The following is a 20991-nucleotide window of genomic DNA, read 5'->3' as shown; positions in this document are numbered from 1 at the left end:
TTAGAACCCTTGGGTGAATACCATCGGGACCTGGTGACTTATTAATCTTTAAATGTTTTAATCGGTCACAGACTACTTCCTCGCATAAATAAGTACCTATCAGTGGGATATTCTCATTATTGGGATTATGTGTTAGTCCCTGAATTGGGTCTTCTCTAGTAAATACTGTTGAAAAAAACTCATTTAGTGTGTCCGCTATGTCATTATCATTTTTGCTTAAGACTCCCAACTTGTCTTTTAAAGGGCCTATACTCTCCTTCTTTAATCTCTTGCTATTAATGTACTTAAATAATTTTTTGGGATTCGCTTTGCTTTCCTTTGCTACTAGTTTTTCAGTTTCTACTTTAGCCGCTCTTATTTCCTTTTTGCATATTTCGTTACATTCCTTATAGTGCTGAAATGACTCTGCTTCCCCGTCAGATTTGTATTTTTTAAATGCTCTCCTTTTCTTGCCCATAAGTTCCTTTATCTTTTTGTTAAGCCACATCGGTTTATGATTTTTATTCCTTTTTTTGCTGCTCGTAGGAATAAATTTGAGTGTATTTTTAGCTAGCAGGAATTTTAGTACCTCCCATTTCTCCGTAGTATTTTTTCCTAAAAACAAACCTTCCCATTCAATATCCCTGAAAAATACCCTCATCTTTTCAAAATTCGCTTTGCTAAAGTTTAGAGTCCTAGTTGAGCCAGTATAGGGCTGTTTATGAAAACTGATATTGAATGTGACCATATTGTGGTCGCTGTTTCCTATGGGTTCCCCTACTATAATACCTGATACCAAATCCCCATTGTTTTTTTTTTTGCAAGTTGGATAAATCGCCCCACCAAGCAAGTGCTCAACAAGTGACGTACTTCATGGGCTACGCACTGTCGACGTCAATGTAGGAGGTCGTCATAATAATGTGACTCGACCGTGTATATATGAAAGTATTCCATTTTTTAAATAAATACTATAAGGTTATTTTAATAAACAGTCTTCTTAAATTACTATCAAAGTTAGTTAACAATAAGCTTTACTCTGACTGTGCATTTTAAATTTTCATTTCCAGCACACCGGGAATAGGCTGCTTAGAAAAGCCACCGCTTCCGAAATAAAACTCTAGTTGTGACTTCTATCAGTTGCATCTCAGTCTGAACGTGCAAATGAAAAATTAGAAAATTCATTGCTCTATGAATTTTTAAAATGGTAAATTATATTGTCAAAGCATACTGCTGTAGTAACAATAGTCAACGAGTACAGTTAGGAACAGAACTCAGGATTTATCTTCCAAAAGACCTTCAGTCGGTAAGCCTTTACCCAAATATCTAATAAATTTAGTATTCTTTCCAGCCTTTTTTCATCATAAAACTACCAGTCTGGCGAATTTCCAGTGCAGTCATGTGATGCTGTCATGAGAAAGATTAAGCTCTTGTTCTAAATGGGTAATTGAATATCTACTCAAGTTCCATCAACTTGTTCCGTGTCATGAATTTTGGTGTGTTAGGGAGCAACCATACTTTCTGTCAGGGCAGAATTCATCTTACCGGTTTTATATGGCTGACCCTATGACCCCTCTCTGTGTTCTAATGTGGAGCAATGTACATTCATTTAGGTGTAGCAACAAGTAAAGCCAGTAGTTTCCTGTAAGAGACCTTATTTGTTCTCTGGCCTCTATTTTCTGCCATGCATATCAATCAATACAATCCTTTTAGTGCTGGAGTGGCCAGCAAAGCATGCTTTTCTGCCTTGTGCTGATGAGATGAAGGTTAAAGTTGCAATCTCATTCTGATTCCAGTTCTACAAATAGAACTGATTGCACTTAATCACTTTTATGGCACGTCCTTACACAGGGAGAGGAGCGTGTACCATGACTACATGGTCTCCAGGGGGTATCCGGTCTCTAGGTCGAAAGTAACTAGGTCGACACTATCTAGATCGACCACTATTGGTCATCAGTAACTAGGTCAACAGGGTTTCTAGGTCAACAGTGTCTCTAGGTCGACATGTTCTAGGTCGACAGGTCAAAAGTTTGACATGAGTTTTTCACAATTTTTTTCTTGTTTTGAACCTTTTCATACTTAACGATCCACGTGGACTACAATTGGGAACGGTAACCTGTGCCGAGTGCAGCATAAGCGGAGCGAGGCACCTTGCCCGAAGCCGGACACGGTGCACTAATTGGGGTTCCCGGTCACTCTACGAAGAAAACAACACCAAAAAACCCATAAAAAACTCATGTTGACCTTTTGACCTGTCGACCTAGAGACCCTGTCGACCTAGTTGCTGTCGACCAATAGTGGTCGACCTAGACACTGTCGACCTAGCTACTATCTACCTTCCATACCACACCCCTCCAGGGTCCCCGGGGAGCCCACACAACGGAAACCCTGCACCCATATAATTATACTTGCTTCTCCTTCAGCCCGGCACTGCCTGCAGAGCTGCAGAAATTACTGTGAAAATGGCTTTCAAATCCATTTTCCCGATGATTGGTGCACGCGCAGGCAAGGTGTGGGCGCCATGTTCCCGGATACCTGCGCATACGCAGTAGACTATGGCACAATGCCCGAGTCTACTGCATCGCTGGAGAGGAGCGGGACCGTTCGGAGCCCACACATGGGCTCCTCCTCTCTTAATCCACTCTTGTTGTTACATTTATTAGCGGCATACAACTTGGAGGCATAAAATAACCTGTTTATCCATTTAAGATGCCAATTTCTGGGGCTAGATTTTCTTCATTGTCTTGGCGTTTCATTTTTTTGTGGAGTGGGTGATGGAGGATAGATGGAGGATAGAGATTGATTATACGATTTTCCTTAAGCTTTTATTTTATACATTCTGTAACTGTATGCCCCATAGTATCTCTGCCCACTATTTATTTCCATGCGCTGGACCTTTTATATGAACTAGAAAAAAATCATCCCATAATTATTTAAGTTTGCGCAAATGAAACCATTTATCTGCACACACTGTACCTAGTTTTCTGGCCCTGCCATCGGAACAATTCCCTGCACATCCAGCTGGCTGTGTTCATGGTGGAAAGTCAACGGTATAGATGTACTAGAACTTCTAAAGAGCAAAGCAGAGGTGCTGCCAACAGCAACCAGCTGGATTCCAGGTGTCATTTCCTAGAATACGCTAAATTATTGCTAGAATCTGCTAAAGGCAACACTTCCAATTTTCAATTTTAGAAGTGTGAGTAAATCTACCGTAAAGTAAAAGATAATACTAATAATACCCTATATCACTTCCATTCATTTAAGTGTTTACATTTTAATCCCAGACTACTGCATGCCTTAAGGGCCCCCACAAACTGGGCGATGTGTATGGGCGATATGAACGATCTTGTTCAGTCAGGAACGATAAATCGTTCATATCGCTCAGAGTGTATACATCAACGATGAACGATGCGTTTAAACATGCAAGTCAATTTGGACGATATAGATGTAATGTACTCTCATATCATCCAAATTGACCATCGATATCGTCCAGTGTGTAGGAAAAATTGACCATCGATAGTATCGTTGGGCGATATATTGTTGGTCGATTACATCGCCCAGTATGTGGGGTGGCTTTAGCCGCATTATGAGTGAGGTGTAACATCTCCACTTTGTATCTCTTGGATGTTTGATACCACCTCCCTATGTATTCATTGAACCATAATAGTTAGGGAGCATTGACACTTTATTATTACTTGTGTCATTATTGTACATTTTAAAGTTTTTATTCAGTTGGGCAGAATGCATGTACTGTAAAAGCAAGTGTTTTTGTATTAATCACATATGGAAGGTGCAAGAGGTGTTCCTTTTACCATCACAGATCAAGGCCCAATCTTCAGCCTCTAAACACATGTAATCATCAAATCCTCTATGCTCATCACAGAACAGGCTCGCTCATTGGGATTAGAAAATCCTGTGGTTTGGATTGCTTACTATAATAACAACACTGACTAGCTGACTAATATCCAATTTCCTGTTGAGTGCAGTGCATCTGTCTCAGAAGTAAATGGATGATTGTTATAATGACAGATATAATAAAACAACTGACTATATGAATATAAGAAATCAATTAATGCATCAATAACAAAGAGATAACGAGACATCATATATGCACTTGGTATTACTTGTTCAATGCTGGTTTGAGAGTTTTTCTGGATCACTATATAGTCAAAATCGTAAGAAAAGTTAGTTTAGATCGCAAGGTGAAAGTCACCTTGCGATCCCTATTCGATGCCGATGCGCGGTCCCACGCGGTCGTGCATCGCAAGCCTAGATAGACTGTGCAGGCAAGTCAATTTTGACTATCTCTATAGAAGAGATAGTCAAAATTGACACAGACAAAATCGCACATAAGTCAGTATCGCAAGCACAGTCATTATGTGCTTGCGATGCCGACCTAGCCCCTGTCGCATAGTGAGAATCGGGCATAGCCCGAATCTCACCGTGTGTATGGGCCTTAATACTCACATCAAAGATAAAACTACACCCCCCCCACCCCACCCCCTTCCCATACCAATCATTTAAACATGTTTGTTTCTCTTAAAATACAGTGGGTTCTGGATCTTATAGATTTTATAGATATTTGGGATAATAAACGATGGTCATTATTGGGGCTATCCAGTTATAGTCCGATAACACATGGGATCCAGGGATAATAGTCCGGTAACACATGTGATCCAGGGATAATAGTCCGATCATATGGGATCCAGGGATAAGTACCAGACCCATGTGTTATTGTGGAAAAAAGGGTCTCTTATCGGGAATTATGCTTTGCGTGGCTGAGGCACCCAAAGCATAATCCCTGATAGTGCCGGGTATCGGGGCTAATTGGATAGCTCCCGGCGAATCCATTTGCTGCGGTAATTTACTGCAGCTAATTGGATACCCCTATAAGTAATTTAAAGATCCACAGGAAGTTTAATACGAATATATGAACTTTGTTGCATTTTGAGTTTTTATATTCCAAGTAAACATGTTTGTATAAAATATGTCTTTGCAATGTTATAATACTATATTTTAATTAATAAACTGTATTATTGATATTGTAGTCCAAATGATATTTATTCATCAGCGCATTCCCACTTTTTTTTATATTAGTATGAAATGGGGTTTACAAATCTTTTCCCCTTCTTTGGGTAATGCTGTAGAAGAATATATTTATGTTTATATTGTTACTTTGTTAGTGTGGCAGTTCAAATGGGAAACATATAAATACTGTACATCACACAATATAAAATAACACCTGTAAACAGTATAACAATAATTAGTATTATTTGGTATTATAAAAGCTAAGAGCATTTACATGTGTTGTTCATTTCTTATTAGCACTCACCAGAAAATTGTGTTACATACTGAAACATGTAGTTAGAATCCCCAGTATGACTGCATTGTCCTTCTGATAATTGCTTTTTTTCATTTGAAAAGGGACTGCCAATTCCCCTGGACATAGCTGTCTCACTTTGGAGTCTTTTATTTACTGTGTTTATCTCATTAGGTTTATGTTGTGGCGGCTTCAGGGACAGCAAGGTGGCAGGTTAATGTTTTCATGTAGTATATCATATCTCCAAACTTTTGGCCTTTTAGAATCAGGACAATTTGCGGCAGTGGTTGCTTTATGGGGGCAATGGCAGTGTGTCCCATAGAGGAGTGATCAGCACTTCTGACCAGATGGATCACTCTATACCATGGGTGGCCAACCAGTCAGTGACAAAGAGCCAAAAAACCTTGTTGGGTACGTCAAAGAGCCTACATCGAGTCGATGGTGCGCATGCAAAAATGGAATGTGGCCTTGTGCCTGCTAGACCACACCCCTGGTATAAAATACATTGAAAAAGCCAGAAAGACGTAAAATAATTTTTTTAAGACAAATCCATTGAAAAGCCACTTTCACATAATAAACTTCAGCTACCCCATGTGTCACTCCAGCCAGCTCTCCATGTAACACTCCTGCTAGCACCCTCCTATGTTACTCCATCCAGCTCTCCCATGCACTCCTGCTAGCACCCTCCTATGTGACTCCAGCCAGCTCTCCCATGTGTCACTACTTCCAGCACCCTCCCGCTTCACTCCTGCTAGGACCCTCCTGTGTCTCTCCAGCCAGCTCTGCCATGTGTCACTCCAGCCAGCTCTGCCATGTGTCACTTCAGCCAGCTCCCCATGTAACACTCCTGCTAGCACCCTCCTATGTCACTCCATCCAGCTCTCCCATGCACTCCTGCTAGCACCCTCCTATGTCACTCCAGCCAGCTCTCCCATGTGTCACTACTTCCAGCACCCTCCCGCTTCACTCCTGCTAGGACCCTCCTGTGTCTCTCCAGCCAGCTCTGCCATGTGTCTCTCCAGCCAGCTCTGCCATGTGTCACTCCAGCCAGCTCCCCATGTAACACTCCTGCTAGCACCCTCCTATGTCACTCCATTAAGCTCTCCCATGCACTCCTGCTAGCGCCCTCCTATGTCACTCCAGCCAGCTCTCCCATGTGTCACTCCTGCCAACACCCTCCTGTCACTCCAGCCAGCTCTTCCATGTGTCACTCCTGCTACCACCCTCCTATGTCACTCCAGCCAGCTCTCCCATGTGTCACTACTTCCAGCACCCTGCTGTCACTCCAGCCAGCTCTTCCATGTGTCACTCCTGCTACCACCCTCCTATGTCACTCCAGCCAGCTCCCCATGTGTCACTCCTGCTACCACCCTCCTATGTCACTCCAGCCAGCTCTCCCATGTGTCACTACTTCCAGCACCCTCCCGCTTCACTCCTGCTAGGACCCTCCTGTGTCTCTCCAGCCAGCTCTGCCATGTGTCACTCTAGCCCACCCTCGTGTATCACCAGTGATCGCAAAAACGCGCTATAGCGCGTATTTTACCCGATTTTGAGGGAAGGTGACTCACTTTTCTGAAATGGGCGAGTCCCCGGGGACGCGCTCTGCTGCATCAGCCAATCACTTCCTGTTAAGTGAGTGATTGATTCCTGTGACTGTGGGGGGAGAAGGTGAGCACCGCGGAGGCGCTGATTCATCACAGACTTGGCGCTGCTGCCTGAACCCTCCGCTAACGGCACCCGTGCTCATGGACTGAGCGCACCGCCTCTCCCCAGGTCAGTTTCCCCGCCACTCCTGTCAGCCGCTCTGAGCTCCGGCCACCGTGCGTGCAGTGTACATCTCCCGAGTCCCGCCATTCCGGTCTCCGCGCTGCTGTAAACGGACTTCTGGCTGCCGGCTCTGCCAGCGAGGAGGTGCTTGCACTGTTGCGGGGTGTATGTGGAGGGGGGCAGTTAGTGTGTGTGTGCCTGGGGTACAAGGGGAGATGGTCAATTACTGCTTGTGTGTCCGGGTTGTTTTGGGGGGGGCAATTACTGGGTGTTTGCACGGGGTATAAGAGGGGGGGGGATTATGAGGTTGGCAGATGCTGTGTGTGTGTGCCTGGAGTATGAGGTGGTCAGCTGCTGAGTGTGCCCAGGGTATGAGGTGACAGCTCCTGTCTGTGTGCCCCAGGTATGAGACAGTCAGATGCTGTGTGTGTGCATGGGGTATGAGGTGGGTAGATGCTGTGTGTGCGCGTCCGGGGTATAAGGTGGGCAGATGCTGTGTGTGCGCGTCCGGGGTATAAGGTGGGCAGATGCTGTGTGTGTGAGCGCGTACGGGGTGTGTGGTGGGTAGCTGCTGTGTGTGTGTGCCCGGGTATGATGCAATGTGTCTCGGCGCTCTACCTGGAGCAATGTGTCTCGGCGCTCTACCTGGTGCAATGTGTCTCGGCGCTCTACCTGGTGCAATGTGTCTCTGCGCTCTACCTGGTGCAATGTGTCTCGGCGCTCTACCTGGCGCAATGTGTCTCGGCGCTCTACCTGGCGCAATGTGTATAACGTGCTCTGCCTGGAGCATTGTGTATAACGTGCTCTGCCTGGCGCAATGTGTAGAACGTGCTCTGCCTGGCGCATTGTGTAGAACGTGCTCTGCCTGGCGCATTGTGTAGTACGTGCTCTGCCTGGCGCATTGTGTAGAACGTGCTCTGCCTGGCGCATTGTGTAGAACGTGCTCTGCCTGGCGCATTGTGTAGAACGTGCTCTGCCTGGCGCATTGTGTAGAACGTGCTCTGCCTGGCGCATTGTGTAGAACGTGCTCTGCCTGGCGCATTGTGTATAAGGTGCTCTGCCTGCTGCAATGTGTATAGCGTGCTCTACCTGGAGCAATGTGTGTAACGTGCTCTGCCTGCTTCAATGTGTATAGCGTGCTCTACCTGGAGCAATGTGTGTAACGTGCTCTGCTTGCTGCAATGTGTGTAGCATGCTCTACTGGGCGCATTGTGTGTACCGTGCTCTACCTGGTGCATTGTGTATAATGTGCTTTACCTGGCACAATGTTTATATTTGATTTACCTGGTGCAATGTATATAACGTGCTCTACCGGGCGCATTGCGTATAACGAGCTCTACTGGCGCAGTGTGTATAAAGTGCTCTACCTGGCGTAATGTGTATAACGTGCTCTGCCTGGTGCAATGTGTATAAAGTGCTCTACCTGGTGCAATGTGTATAACGTGTTCTACCTGGCGCAATGTGTATAATGTGCTCTACTTGGAGCAAAGTGTATAGCGAGCTGTACCTGGAGCAAAGTGTATAACGTGCTGTACCTGGTGCAATATGTATAATGTGCTCTATCTGGTGCAATATGTATAACGTGCTCTACCTGGTGCAGTGTGTATAGGAGGTTCTACCTGGTGCAATCTGTATAAGCGGCGCTACTGTGTGGTGTAATGTGAATTGGCACTATTATGTGGTCACGCCCCTGAAGCCACGCCCCTCAAATTTTGCGGCGCACCTCCGGCGCGCACTGCCTATACTTTACAATCTAGTAAGGTGGAACACCAATTCACTTTATGCCTAGGGCACCAAAATGTCTAGTTACAGCTCTGGTGCAGGGTGTCCTGCATGCTACACAGCCCAGCAGCACTGTCACCCCCATCCCCCCACCTTGCAACACTTTTGTAGTGTCCAAACAAGATTAAGATTAATAATTCATCATTCCGATGGGACCCAGAAAAAGACCGCTAGGACCCCAATTTTTGAAAGTGAGGGGTCCCTGGGACCCACTTTTTTTTTGGATCAGTGCGATCACTGATCACTACAGCCCCCCCCCCCCCCCCATCAACTCATGCCACTGCAGCAGTCCCTAATGTGTTCTCTGTTTGCTTGTGGGTGTCTCACCTCTAGTATCTGGCTCCTTCAGTTTTCAGTCCCTGTAGTGCTGCTGCGTGTCTGATGGAGTGCAGCGGTTTCTGTATCTGTTGTGGTCACATGATTTAGAGTGTTGGGAGCCACATTTGAATAAAGAAAGAGCCACATGCGGCTCAAGAGCCACAGGTTGGCCACCGCTGCTCTATACAGAGGAGCAGTGAATTGTACATAGCTGCTCAGTCAATTGGGACAGCCACTGTGGTTTGGGAAGGTGGATTAGAGACTGCTAAATGAGACAATACTGCCTACATTGCGACACTTAGGAAGTATGCTAAATATCAGCCTTACAATCGGGTACCTACTGTATAGGAGACAACCAGTCTGGTTACTAGTGTTTAGCAGACTTCAGTTTGGTAGCTAGTGTATGGTAGACCTGACAAATGATTGTTAGTATTGTAGCAATAGGGACAGTGTGCTACAAAGGAACCACATCTGTAAAGCCCAGTGAGGCCATGTATTTGGAGGATAGGCTTTATCTCACACAAGGTGCTATTTGTCCTAGGTGAGATTTGAGCTGTACAATGTGTGCTATGCCATTTGTACTTTAGTAGCATGCAATTTGAACTCTACACACAGTGCTATTTGAACTACACCAGATTTTGACTTCACTGCAGTATGTAAATTAAAATAGTGGGCTGGTTTACAATGTTTGTGGGTGTCTACTTTTTCAATAAACAAAAATAGGGGATATATACTCCGGGGTGTGCGAGTGGGGGGTGCCAGACATTAGGAATTGCCTGTGCACACCAGGCACCCCCGTGCGCACGGCCTGGAAGTAGCAGCGCCCCCTAATCCTGAGCGCCCATGTACTGCCTCTATGAAGAGCAGCGCAGGACGCAGCCACTGTCCCAGCAGCACACGCATGGCGTCTCCATCCACCAGCTGCTGCTGTTATAACCATTACGCGTCCTCTGGGTGGGATGTATTAACATACATTGCCGACCCCCCGCAGCGATGCTAATCACATATGTACTAACATATGCGATTAACATCGCAATGCGGTGCTGGATCCCCCCCGCGATACCTGTGAGAAGAGACAGCCAGTGTGGTTTGGGAAGGTGGATTAGAGACTGCTAAACGAGGTGTGCGGGAGTCTCTGCCACATCCCTGGGCTCTCCATCTCCCCCCAGGCCGGGAAGCGGGCAGCAGGCTGTCCCAGGCGCCTCCTCCTCCTCCCTGCAGCCGGAGGGACCTCCGGCTGTGTTGCTAGGGGGCGGAGGAGTTTGGTTTCCGGGACAAGGACTGCCTGGATGGATGTATGCCTGGGGGAGGGGGGTCGGCGTCAGCGGGGCGGCGGCCAGCGGTAAGAAGCCCATAGGCTTCTATAGGGTATCGCTATCTCGGCGATGAAAACCCAGCGGCCGGGGGTTAGTACATATGAAAATGCAGTATAACCCCCCAAAACGCGGTCTCCCCATCACTGTCACCCCTCATTACACTGATCCTGCTACTGGCTGGCCCTATGTATCATCCTTGCAGACACCTACAGCAGCCCATGATCTCATCATCATTGCCACCGATGGCAACACCCCACTATCATCCACACTCTCTCTGGGATGTACTAATGCTGCTGGCTGTCCCCCCACCAGGCTCGGCCACCCAGCTGTACGGTGAGAAGGGTATCTCAGTGCCCGAGGTTTAATACATATCGGTAATAAATGGTACTAATGCTTACCGTGGCGGAAAGCATTAGTACATCCCGTCCGCATATGTGCACGTACAGGGGCGGCCACAGCTTCTCACCTGTCTCTGGAGATCTCTCTCCCGGAACTGTTGCTGCTGCGTACTCTCCCCGGCAGTCAAGCAGTGACACAGTTGCGCGGCGGCCTGACCCCTGAGCTGGCCCTGCCTGTACTGCGGCTGCGCTGGACAGATCCGACAGGAAGAAAAGAAGAGGGAGGGGGCTCTGCTCAGTGTGTTGGGGGAGTGGCTTGGACGCTGTACTTTAGTTCAAATTGCATGCAATTGCTTCCACAGTATGCGATTTGAACTAGTTTAAAAATACCTGCCTACGCATACTAGTTTTCCTTGTGATATGGTCTTGGTGGGAGTGCGCATCGCATCGCAAGGGAAATGAAACACTGTGCGTTTTGAACTAGACGCAATGTGATTTGAACTAAAAAGTTAAAATTGCATGCAATAATCGCACCGTGTGTGGGCACCATTACTTGTTTGATTCACTTCAGTGCATTTCTCCCCTGCAGCATGGTGCAGCTGAAGGCATGTGACTGATCAAACAGAGCAGCTGTAGAGGACTCTCTTAAAAGGCAAGGTGTGAGTGTTTGCCTATCAGTCTGGCAAGGGCAGGAGGAGTCTTAAGATATAAAAAGGCTGTCCAAAAAATAACCGAAAAGCTGGCCAGTGACTAGGGAGATGCTCTCCGTTAGTGATAGAGCCATTTGGAAGCCTCTGTAAGGAGCTGGGACCTTTCACAGTGCCATTGTATGAACACTAAATGTGATGGATACTGATCTGCGGTCATCCTGACAAAATAAACCATAGTGCACAAGGCTAGAGCCAGTGTGTGCTTCCACTACACAGCTTCGTTTTCACAGTATATATAATATCCCTTCAATCTGTCCATTACTATATAGCAGACTTTTAGTCTGGTGACTAATGTGTAACTTATACTGTACCTAATATACATTTTGTCAAGTCAAGACTTGGACAAATAAAGTCCAGCCCACGTTCTATGCAATGCATGGGTCCAATTCATCAAAAACACATACTAATTCACCCACACACCTGCTTTACAGTGAAGCCATGTCCCATTGTTGTAAGTAAATTGGGGCAGTTGGGAGCTATAGTATATCAGATTCCAAATCTGGTGGCTGCTACAGATATAGCCATGCTCAGCTTTGCCGCCGAGTGTCATATCTGCGGCAATGATCATAGTGTGCCTGCGACTATGACTATAGGTATGAGTACCTAGTCGCAGCTCGGCGTACTAAGGCGCACCCATGGCTTGGTGCAGCGCGTGTACCAGTGCGGCCGCTCTGCGGGTGAGATGAGGGTGGCTACATCTGTATATAGCAGATCTCACACTTACTACAGTATGTTCTCGACACTTGCTTGAGTTAACAATATCCCACCATCACTATTTTATGACTCCTCCTGTATAGATAGATTGGATTGTAGTCACCATCCTGGTGGTCGGAAACCCGGCGGGCAGCATACTGACGCCTGGATCCCTGCCGCCAGAATGCCGGCAGGGGCCAAGGACTATTCCCACTTGTAGAACCTGTGGCAAACGTAGCGTGCACAGAAGGGACTTAGTTGCGCTCACCCTCTTGTCGGCATTCTGGCGACTGAGATCCTGGCGTAGGTATGCTGACTGCCGCGATCCTGGCCACTGGTCACCCATACCCAACGCGATACACCCTGTAATCAAAAATACAATTGATAAAGTGGATTTCCCACATTCTACACCTTCTCTTAGTCCCTGAGCAGCATCATTCGGGAAAATTTCCTGCAGGGAATTAAATGATACAAATGTAATGAGCTACTGACACACTTACTGACAAAACACAGCGCACTAAACCTCCATAGACTGAGGTGATTAATACACAAATATAGAGTTGGTAGAACACCTTAAAGCTACACCTGGAAACGTGGATTAGATAAATCTTTTCTCTTTGTTTCAGTAAAATTCGGAGGGTGCTCCCACATACTCCGGCTTTTCCAAATCCTTCTACTGTTCACATACTGTAGAGTTTATAGATGGAAACACACTGGCCAATATATATCGGCCATTTGATTGAACAGCCGATATATTGACAGCACATTGTGGGTGTGTACCCCTGATACCTAATTTTGCTTTGGTTGTGCCGCACAGCCGACGACCGATATATCGGCACATCTGGTTGGTGTACAGGCGGTCCGCTGAATGCTTGTACACTTGCTGCGGGGGCTGAAGTCACAGCTGGGCTAGCAAATTCAAATGGCCGCTCAGCTGGGTGTCCTGATCGAAAAATCGAGTAACAGTGCAACAGCGGGTCCGCCGACGTGTCGGTCAAGTGTGTAGCTAGCCTAACTCCTCAATGACAATGTATTTTATTCCAGGGGTGGATACAAATTATGTAGCTGTTAGGAGCCACTAATAGAAATTTCTATGAATAGAATGGGTTTAGTGATATATGCCTATTATAGGAAAAATGACAACATGGCCATGATTTAGATTTTAATCACAATTGTCTTGTTTTCATATTGTGTGTGAGATCCTTGGCTTAAATTGAGCTCTGCTACACAGTTGGTAGAGACCGAAATTGTTCTGGAAGAGCATTTGCTTGTCTGCTGTTGTGTGTTCAAGCTCTGTGCACCTCAGTAAACATGAGCAGGAAGTTTCATCATGAGGGTATTAATATCACCCTTGCTGGGCTGTAACATAAGTGCTGCAACCGGTGCTGCCATCCAGACCCAAAGGCTGCGAGGGCACCACAGCTGCACTTATTTACCCAGCGACTCCTGCCCAGGGCTTCCTGAAGCATACCTCCCAAATTCTAATACTATTTAGCGGGACTCCTTGCGTATAAGGAGCGTGGCTTTGTACCTGCTAGGTCACACCCCCTGGTGTGTGACATTTTAGGGACGTGACCGTGGCTTCTATTTACAGCGGTGACAGAGCATCGCCTCCAACGTCCCCACCCCACAGGCGGGACAATGGAACAATGCCTAAAAATTGGGACTGACCCGCCAAAATCAGGACGATTGGGGTTATGCTTGAAGAATTGTCAGCCGGCCCCTTTCTGACACCTTCATTTTTTTGCTATTTATTTATAAAATGCCAGCACATAGTGTTGCACTTTATAATTGGGACCAAGAGTGTAATAAAACAAGACTGGGAGATAAATGAAATAAATAAGTAGTAAGAGGCTCCTGCTCGCAAGCTTACAGTCTTCTTTACCTGGTTACTTATCATATGGCTCCTCTCACCAATGCTGTCAGTACAGAGAAGCACTATGGTATGTAAATGGAGGAAGGTGCTGAAAAGGGAAGCGGTTAAAATACCGCCAATCGAGATCCTGACTGTCACAATACCGACGTCGGAATCCCGTCAGGCGATAAAATGCCGCCACCGGAGCGACACAGGCTATTCTCCCTCTGTGGGTGTCCACGACACCCATAGAGGGACAATATAACCTGTGGTGAGTGCAGCCAGCCCCGTGCCCGCAGTGTGGCGAGCGCGCAAGGGGCTTTCTAGCGCTCGCCTCGCTGCTGGCATTCTGGCTGACAGCCGGCATCCCGTCTGCTGGGGAATCGTATGTATTCCGCTGAAAAGCGGCGTAGTAGAAAGATGGTGAGTGGTGCCGGAGAGAAGGGGTAGGAACAGATCCCAGAAACCCAGGGGGATAAATGTCCGGCTACATCTCTGCCAGCATGCCCTGGCCACTTGTTGATATGTATAGCATCAGCAGGTCATACCCAGCTTTCCATCCATCCATCCCTCCCGCCGCATTTCCCGGAAGTAGGCAGGTATGACTTTCATTTATTTCTCTTACTATAAAATGTTATACTGTAGTAAGTTCATTAAACACCAGCCAAAGAACTAAAATCCCATTTCTTGTGTGCCCACACCGGCCTGTCCTGCCTGTACACAAAGCTTACATAAGTACTTAGGGATTTACTTCTCTATCATGTAGTGTGCAGTAAAAATTGAATTTTATGTTATGTAATCAGCTGGGAAACAATTTTCTTGACATCTGGCTGCTGGATGATTCAAGATTAATGGGGAACTGCCAACCTCGGGGAAAATCTATAGCAGTAAAGCTGTGTTTGTGTGTGTGTGGGAGGATAGTTTGCGAGCAGGCAAAAAAGAAAAAAAAATAGGAATCTGAAACAAAGGTGGCACTGACAGCACATCCTTTATAAATGGACAACTGTAATCAGTTTTTAATTTGAAATACTGCGGAAAATGAAAAATAATTGAACTGCACCAATTGTTACATTAATAACCAAAAAATTATATAGAAAGTATGTAAAAAAAAAAAAAACGAATTTCTTCTTTAGTGAGACATAACAACAGAACATTTATGACAGGCATTACTAAATAATCATAGGGACCGATCAGAGATGACATGTGGCAATTCAGGTTTTGCTTATAATTAATGTCTCGTTTTAATACATCACTTTGGAATACCTAAACTCTCTGAGGAGAGTTTTTCATTATAGTCTAAACCTACTCATGAACAACTAGCTGATGTTCCCGATTTCAACTGGGCAAAGATTTGCTGGGCGTAACATTTTACCCCTTTTCACCCCTTTAGGAGTCAAATTTTGAAAAATCCCTGCTTAGTGGGTAGCTGCAAAAAACTGTCACAGTTTCCAGACCATTCAGCAGGTCACATGTTCCATGTCACCCAGCTGGTCACATGTTCCAGGTTACCCGGCAGGTGCACAAGGAGAGTTCACCAACTGTCACATTTTCCAGTGCACAATGATGACGCATTGTAAATGTCAGGCTGACGTTTTGCCACATAAAACAACGGGTGTGGTCTTTTGGAAAGGCAAAAGACAAAAAGCAACTATGTGCCTTTTCCAGGGCACACTTGAAAATTGAAATTGTAAAATTATTAATACATAACTTTTATTATAGTATACTTAAAAAAAAAAAGGGCGAGAGCAAGCATTCATAATCTAAGAGCATTAGTACTCCTACACATTGATATTCATATTTTAGGCGAAATAATGGTGTAAGTGAGCGAAAATAAGTGGTCCCTCATTCCAGAAAGGACGTATTCATATACTCTATAATAGAGATTCTAATAGAATGAGGTCACTTTGGTTCCAGTGCCCGAACTTCCGGTCGCACGGACCGCGGCCGCCGGCACCTCACTCATCGGCTCCTGAACCCGTCCCTTGGCCCAGGAACACCTCTCCCAGGTTGGGTAAGACGGTCATCGGCCTCGGCCGGAATACGGGGCCTGTTTGCCCAACCAGGGTTCTCTTCTCTTTATCCACAGGGATCACCACGCAATACCCAGCCAATAGGGGATATGGTGGAGTCCTGGTTCCTTTTCTGCACTCATAATATCCATGGCCTCTTGCACTAAATACCAATATTTGTGCAGGATTACTATATAAGAGTGGAAATATGAGGATCAGTATATATGGGATAAATGCATCCAGGATTTAAGAATCCATTAAATTCCAGGGTTCACAGTATTGGGCAATACACTGAATTTTACTTTATGTGGTTTACATATTGTTTTGTTGGTAAATAGTTGTGGCCATTATTAAGCTCCCTTTTTTTGCTGACAACATTGCCTCATTCAAAACTGCTTGAAACATTTTCTTTTGGCATCTGCTCACAAATGTATGGGAAGTGGAGAGACCTTTAGGACATCTATATACTAAACTTAGCAGCATATTCTTTTACAGTGTTCCCCATTTCATTTGAGAAAGAATACATACTTGTGTTCAATACTTCTGTCTATGTTAATTTGGCATTGCCTCCTATGTGTGGGTTTTGTTAACCCTTTGGTTATTATATATTCTTTTTGAACAAATTGTTGCAAAGCCACAAGGGTGAGGCTTTGGATTATCAGTGAATGCAATGCAAAGAGATAGTTTACAGCAGTGGTTTCCAAACTTTTTTGAATCACGGCGCCCTAGAGTATCAAAAAAAATTTCACGGCACCCCTAGGCCAAAAATTTCTTATTGAGAAATTTAGAAAAAAATATTAAAATAAGTAGATTATGTTTATATGTCATCCTTAGGCTCAATTGTGCGGTGAGGGACAAGATTTGCTTCTGTTTGTCCCCATATTTTATGACTGACAGCTACTAGCACTAGTTTTGCCTATTATATTGACCATGAATAATTTGAATTTGTCCTGGACCACCAATCCAGGGCACCCCTGCAAGTGTCCCGAGGCACCCCAGGGAGCCACGGCACACAGTTTGGGAACCACTGGTTTACAGTAATGAAATATCCTTACCACAACTTGATTTCTTGACAATTTTTTGATAAATTAACCAGCCCAATACTTACCGATACTGTTACTGACACCTGTGGGTCCCCACATATTTGGAATACGGTGCACCTGGGAGGCTTATCCACCTACGGTCAGACCGCACTGAGTATGCCCAAACTCGTCTGATCTTGGAAGCCAAGCACTGCAGGGCCTGGTCAGTACCTGGATGGGGAACCACCAGGGAATACTAGGTACCGTAGGTATTTTATTCTCCCACGCACAATATAACCTCAGGACCCACGGTCAGGAATTGACCCTAGGTTCCAATAATTATTGGACCCTATCAGACCCGAGGGAGTGACCTCATTCTATTAGAATCTCTATTATAGAGGATATGAATACATCCTTTCTGGAATGAGGGACCACTTATTTTCGCTCACTTACACCATTATTTTGCCTAAAATATGAATATCAATGTGTATGAGTACTAAAGCTATTAGATTATGAATGCTTGCTCTCGCCCTTTTTTTTTTAAGTATACTATAATAAAAGTTATGTATTAATAATTTCACAATTTCAATTTTCAAGTGTGCCCTGGAAAAGGCACATAGTTGCTTTTTGTCTTTTGCCTTTCCAAAAGACCACACCCGTTGTTTCATAGTTGTTATAACTATCTTCCGGGAGCACCACCAACCATTTGCTGAACTAATTACCTAAGTAGGCTCTTACGTTGGTCTAATAATATTATCCATTTATCTATCTATAATTGTTATATCCTGTGCAGATTTAAATCTTTCGTTTTGCCACATAACTCCGAAACGAAGCAACCAATTACAACGCCAAATAATTCTGCAAAGGACCAAGACCTGTAATTTAATTTAATTAGACAAGAGCTCTCGCTGCCGCCTTGTGCAATATGCAGCTGCATACACTCTCGGGTATGGTTATGAGGTGTATAATATTATTTGTTTCTGCTCGCACCTCTGTGACGCACAAGCAAAAATAAGCAATGTTGCTTATATGGAATATCCTGTGGCATCTCGCTTTTAGTCGAATTGCCCCCTTCTCTTTGTATTTAAACCTAAAACATTGTAAAACACAGGATATCAAACTGTACCTTGGTGATTAGTCACCTACACATATTGGAAGTTTCCACTGTATTCATACCTTGCAAAAATGAGTCTGTATGAGTTCGTATGGTGCATGTCGTGTCCATTTCATATACAGTACAAAAGGACAGCAATTCATTTACTCTCATTAATGCCCAGTTCTAAAGCTGGGTACAGACTAGGTGATATTTTAAACAATATTGCTCTGTTTCACCCATTTGAGCGAAAATGTTTGTAATATCACCCAGTGTGTATGCACTATATCAGGCATGTCCAAACTGCGGCCCTCCAGCTGTTGTGAAACTACACATCCCAGCATGCCCTGACACAGCTTTAGCATTCTCTGACAGCAAAACTGTGTCAGGGCATGCTGGGATATGTAGTTTCACAACAGCTGGAGGGCCGCAGTTTGGACATGCCTGCACTATATAGTTAACAAGGGGGGTAATTCCAAGTTGATCGCAGCAGGATTTTTTTTAGCAGTTGGGCAAAACCATGTGCACTGCAGGGGGGGCAGATATAACATTTGCAGAGAGAGTTAATTTTGGGTGGGTTATTTTGTTTCTGTGCAGGGTAAATACTGGCTGCTTTATTTTTACACTGCAAGTTAGATTGCAGATTGAACTCCCCACACCCAAATCTATCTCTCTCTGCACATGTTATATCTGTCCCCCTGCAGTGCACATGGTTTTGCCCAACTGCTAAAAAATTTCCTGCTGCGATCAACTTGGAATTACCCCCAAGGTGCGCTCCTGCAGGTCGTTAACAATATTGGTGTCGTCTGTGCATTACTGGGAGGAGGTGTGGCCATGCATCTCCCAGTAATGCATCTGTGAAGAGCCGGCTAGGACAGAGCAGGGGGCATAGCACGCTGCGGCAGCAGACTCTTTAAAGTAAAAGTCACCGGAGATAAGCACACCCTCTCCCCAGCGCCTGTGCATTTGTCATGCGCCTGCGCCCCCGTTCCGACGCCTCTGATCACCCCATGGAAACTTGCAACAGCCCCATGCTAGGGGCGGATTCTCTATCAAAGCATGACCTCCAATCAGAGCCGGATTTAGACTAGTGATGAGCGGATTCGGTTTTACTCGGTTTTACTCGGTTCTCAAAACGGCATCTTATTGGCTCACGGATGTCACGTGTTTTGGATAGCCAATAAGATGCCGTTTTGAGAACCGAGTAAAACCGAGTAAAACCGAGTAAAACCGAACCTCGCTCATCACTAATTTAGACCTCATGGGGCCCTAACCAAGACACCGATTTGCGGCCCCGCTTCTTCAAACAATCCTCAGTGCCCCCCTGCCACCAATTGTAGCAGAAAGGTCCCCACTCATTATGCCGCTCCCCAGTTAGTGTATGCTCCCCAGTCTGCCCCCAGCCAATTATAGCAGGCGGATGGTAGTGTACTAGTGTATTGATTATTATTTATTACCAGTTATTTATATAACGCACTCATATTCCATAGTGTCCATTTGGCTAGTCACATCAGTCCCTTCTCCAGTGGAGCTTACAATCTATATTCGCTACCACATGTATACATTCACGCTAGGGTTAATTTTGTTGGGAACCATTTTTTGGATTGTGGGAGGAAACAGGAGTACCCGGATGAAAACCCATACAAGTACAGGGGGAATGTACAAATGCCACACAGTTAGGGCCATGGTAGGAATTGAAATCATGACCTGAGTGCTAATCATTACACTGTCCATGTTGCCCTTAAAAATCACACCTGGCAGCTATCTAGTCACTGGGGGTATTCAGCCAGCCCAGCACTTGGACATTTTTAGTGGAAATCAGAAATGCCCTCCCAACTCTATGATTTGTCTCACTGACCTTGTGGCTGCTTTGGTTGCCTAGTGGTAAATCCGCTACTGCACGGTGGCGAGTTTGCAAACTTACTTGTCAGACATTGTATAATGGAGTCACACTAAAGGCACTGATATATAGTTAATACAGTCATGTACTGAGGGGTGCAATAATGGATATTACAAGGGATGGGGAACCTGCTAATAGGGGATGGGTGATGTGCTACAATCAGTGTGTGTGTGTGTGTGGGGGGGGGGGGGAGCACTTATATATAATGCAGGCACCCATACCGTAAAAATGTGTATTATAAGGGATGGGGGACCTACTAGGCTGCTACAATCAGTAAGGAGGGTGGGGGGAGGCACTCAATTATGATGCAGTCAACACTAAAGTCAGTGTGACTGTATTTATTACATATCAGTACCCCACTGATTGTGGTAGGCATCTCCCATACATGGTAGTACTTCAAATATTGTAGCTGGCGGATGGTAGACACTGTACTTAAGATAACACTGTCCATCCCCCATTCCCCACTCCCACCTGATTGGAATTTAAAGTAGGTGGATGTTATATAAAATAAAATACTGTAATAAGGTACACTGGAAGACCTCATGTTTTTTTCTGTGCACATCCCGGAACTTCTCTCTAAGCATCTAACGTCATACACACGTGCGTCATGACTGGTCACATGCACAGTACTGCAGGACTGGAGAAACAGGCATGCACTAGAGCCGACACCCAACAGCTGTCTAATCACTGACAGCCTGCTGGGAGCAGTGGCGGAACTTGTGAGTGGTGGGCTCAGGTGCAAAAATATAATTTGGGCCCCCATCCTCCACCCCAACCCAAGTTCACAATATGCCACATGACAGTGGGTGACAGGGAGAGGATGGCAGCTTAAGACGGGGGGAGGAAGTGGGTGACAAGGAGATACAGTGGGTGACAGGGTTCCCTGCACAGA

General features: G+C 45.4%; 1 protein-coding gene and 1 pseudogene across 2 annotated transcripts in view; both read left to right on the top strand.

Moving 5' to 3' along the window:
* The window catches only part of LNX2 (ligand of numb-protein X 2), a 374999-nt gene that overhangs the window by 107572 nt on the left and 246436 nt on the right, over positions 1-20991 (top strand). The window lies entirely within an intron of this gene.
* On the top strand, positions 17260-17378 carry LOC135054441 (5S ribosomal RNA; annotated as a pseudogene).

This window comes from Pseudophryne corroboree, chromosome 2 (genome assembly GCF_028390025.1).
Source record: "Pseudophryne corroboree isolate aPseCor3 chromosome 2, aPseCor3.hap2, whole genome shotgun sequence".
NCBI lineage: Eukaryota > Metazoa > Chordata > Amphibia > Anura > Myobatrachidae > Pseudophryne > Pseudophryne corroboree.
The sequence above is the reverse complement of the archived record's forward strand: the minus strand, read 5'-3'. Positions and strand labels throughout refer to the sequence as shown.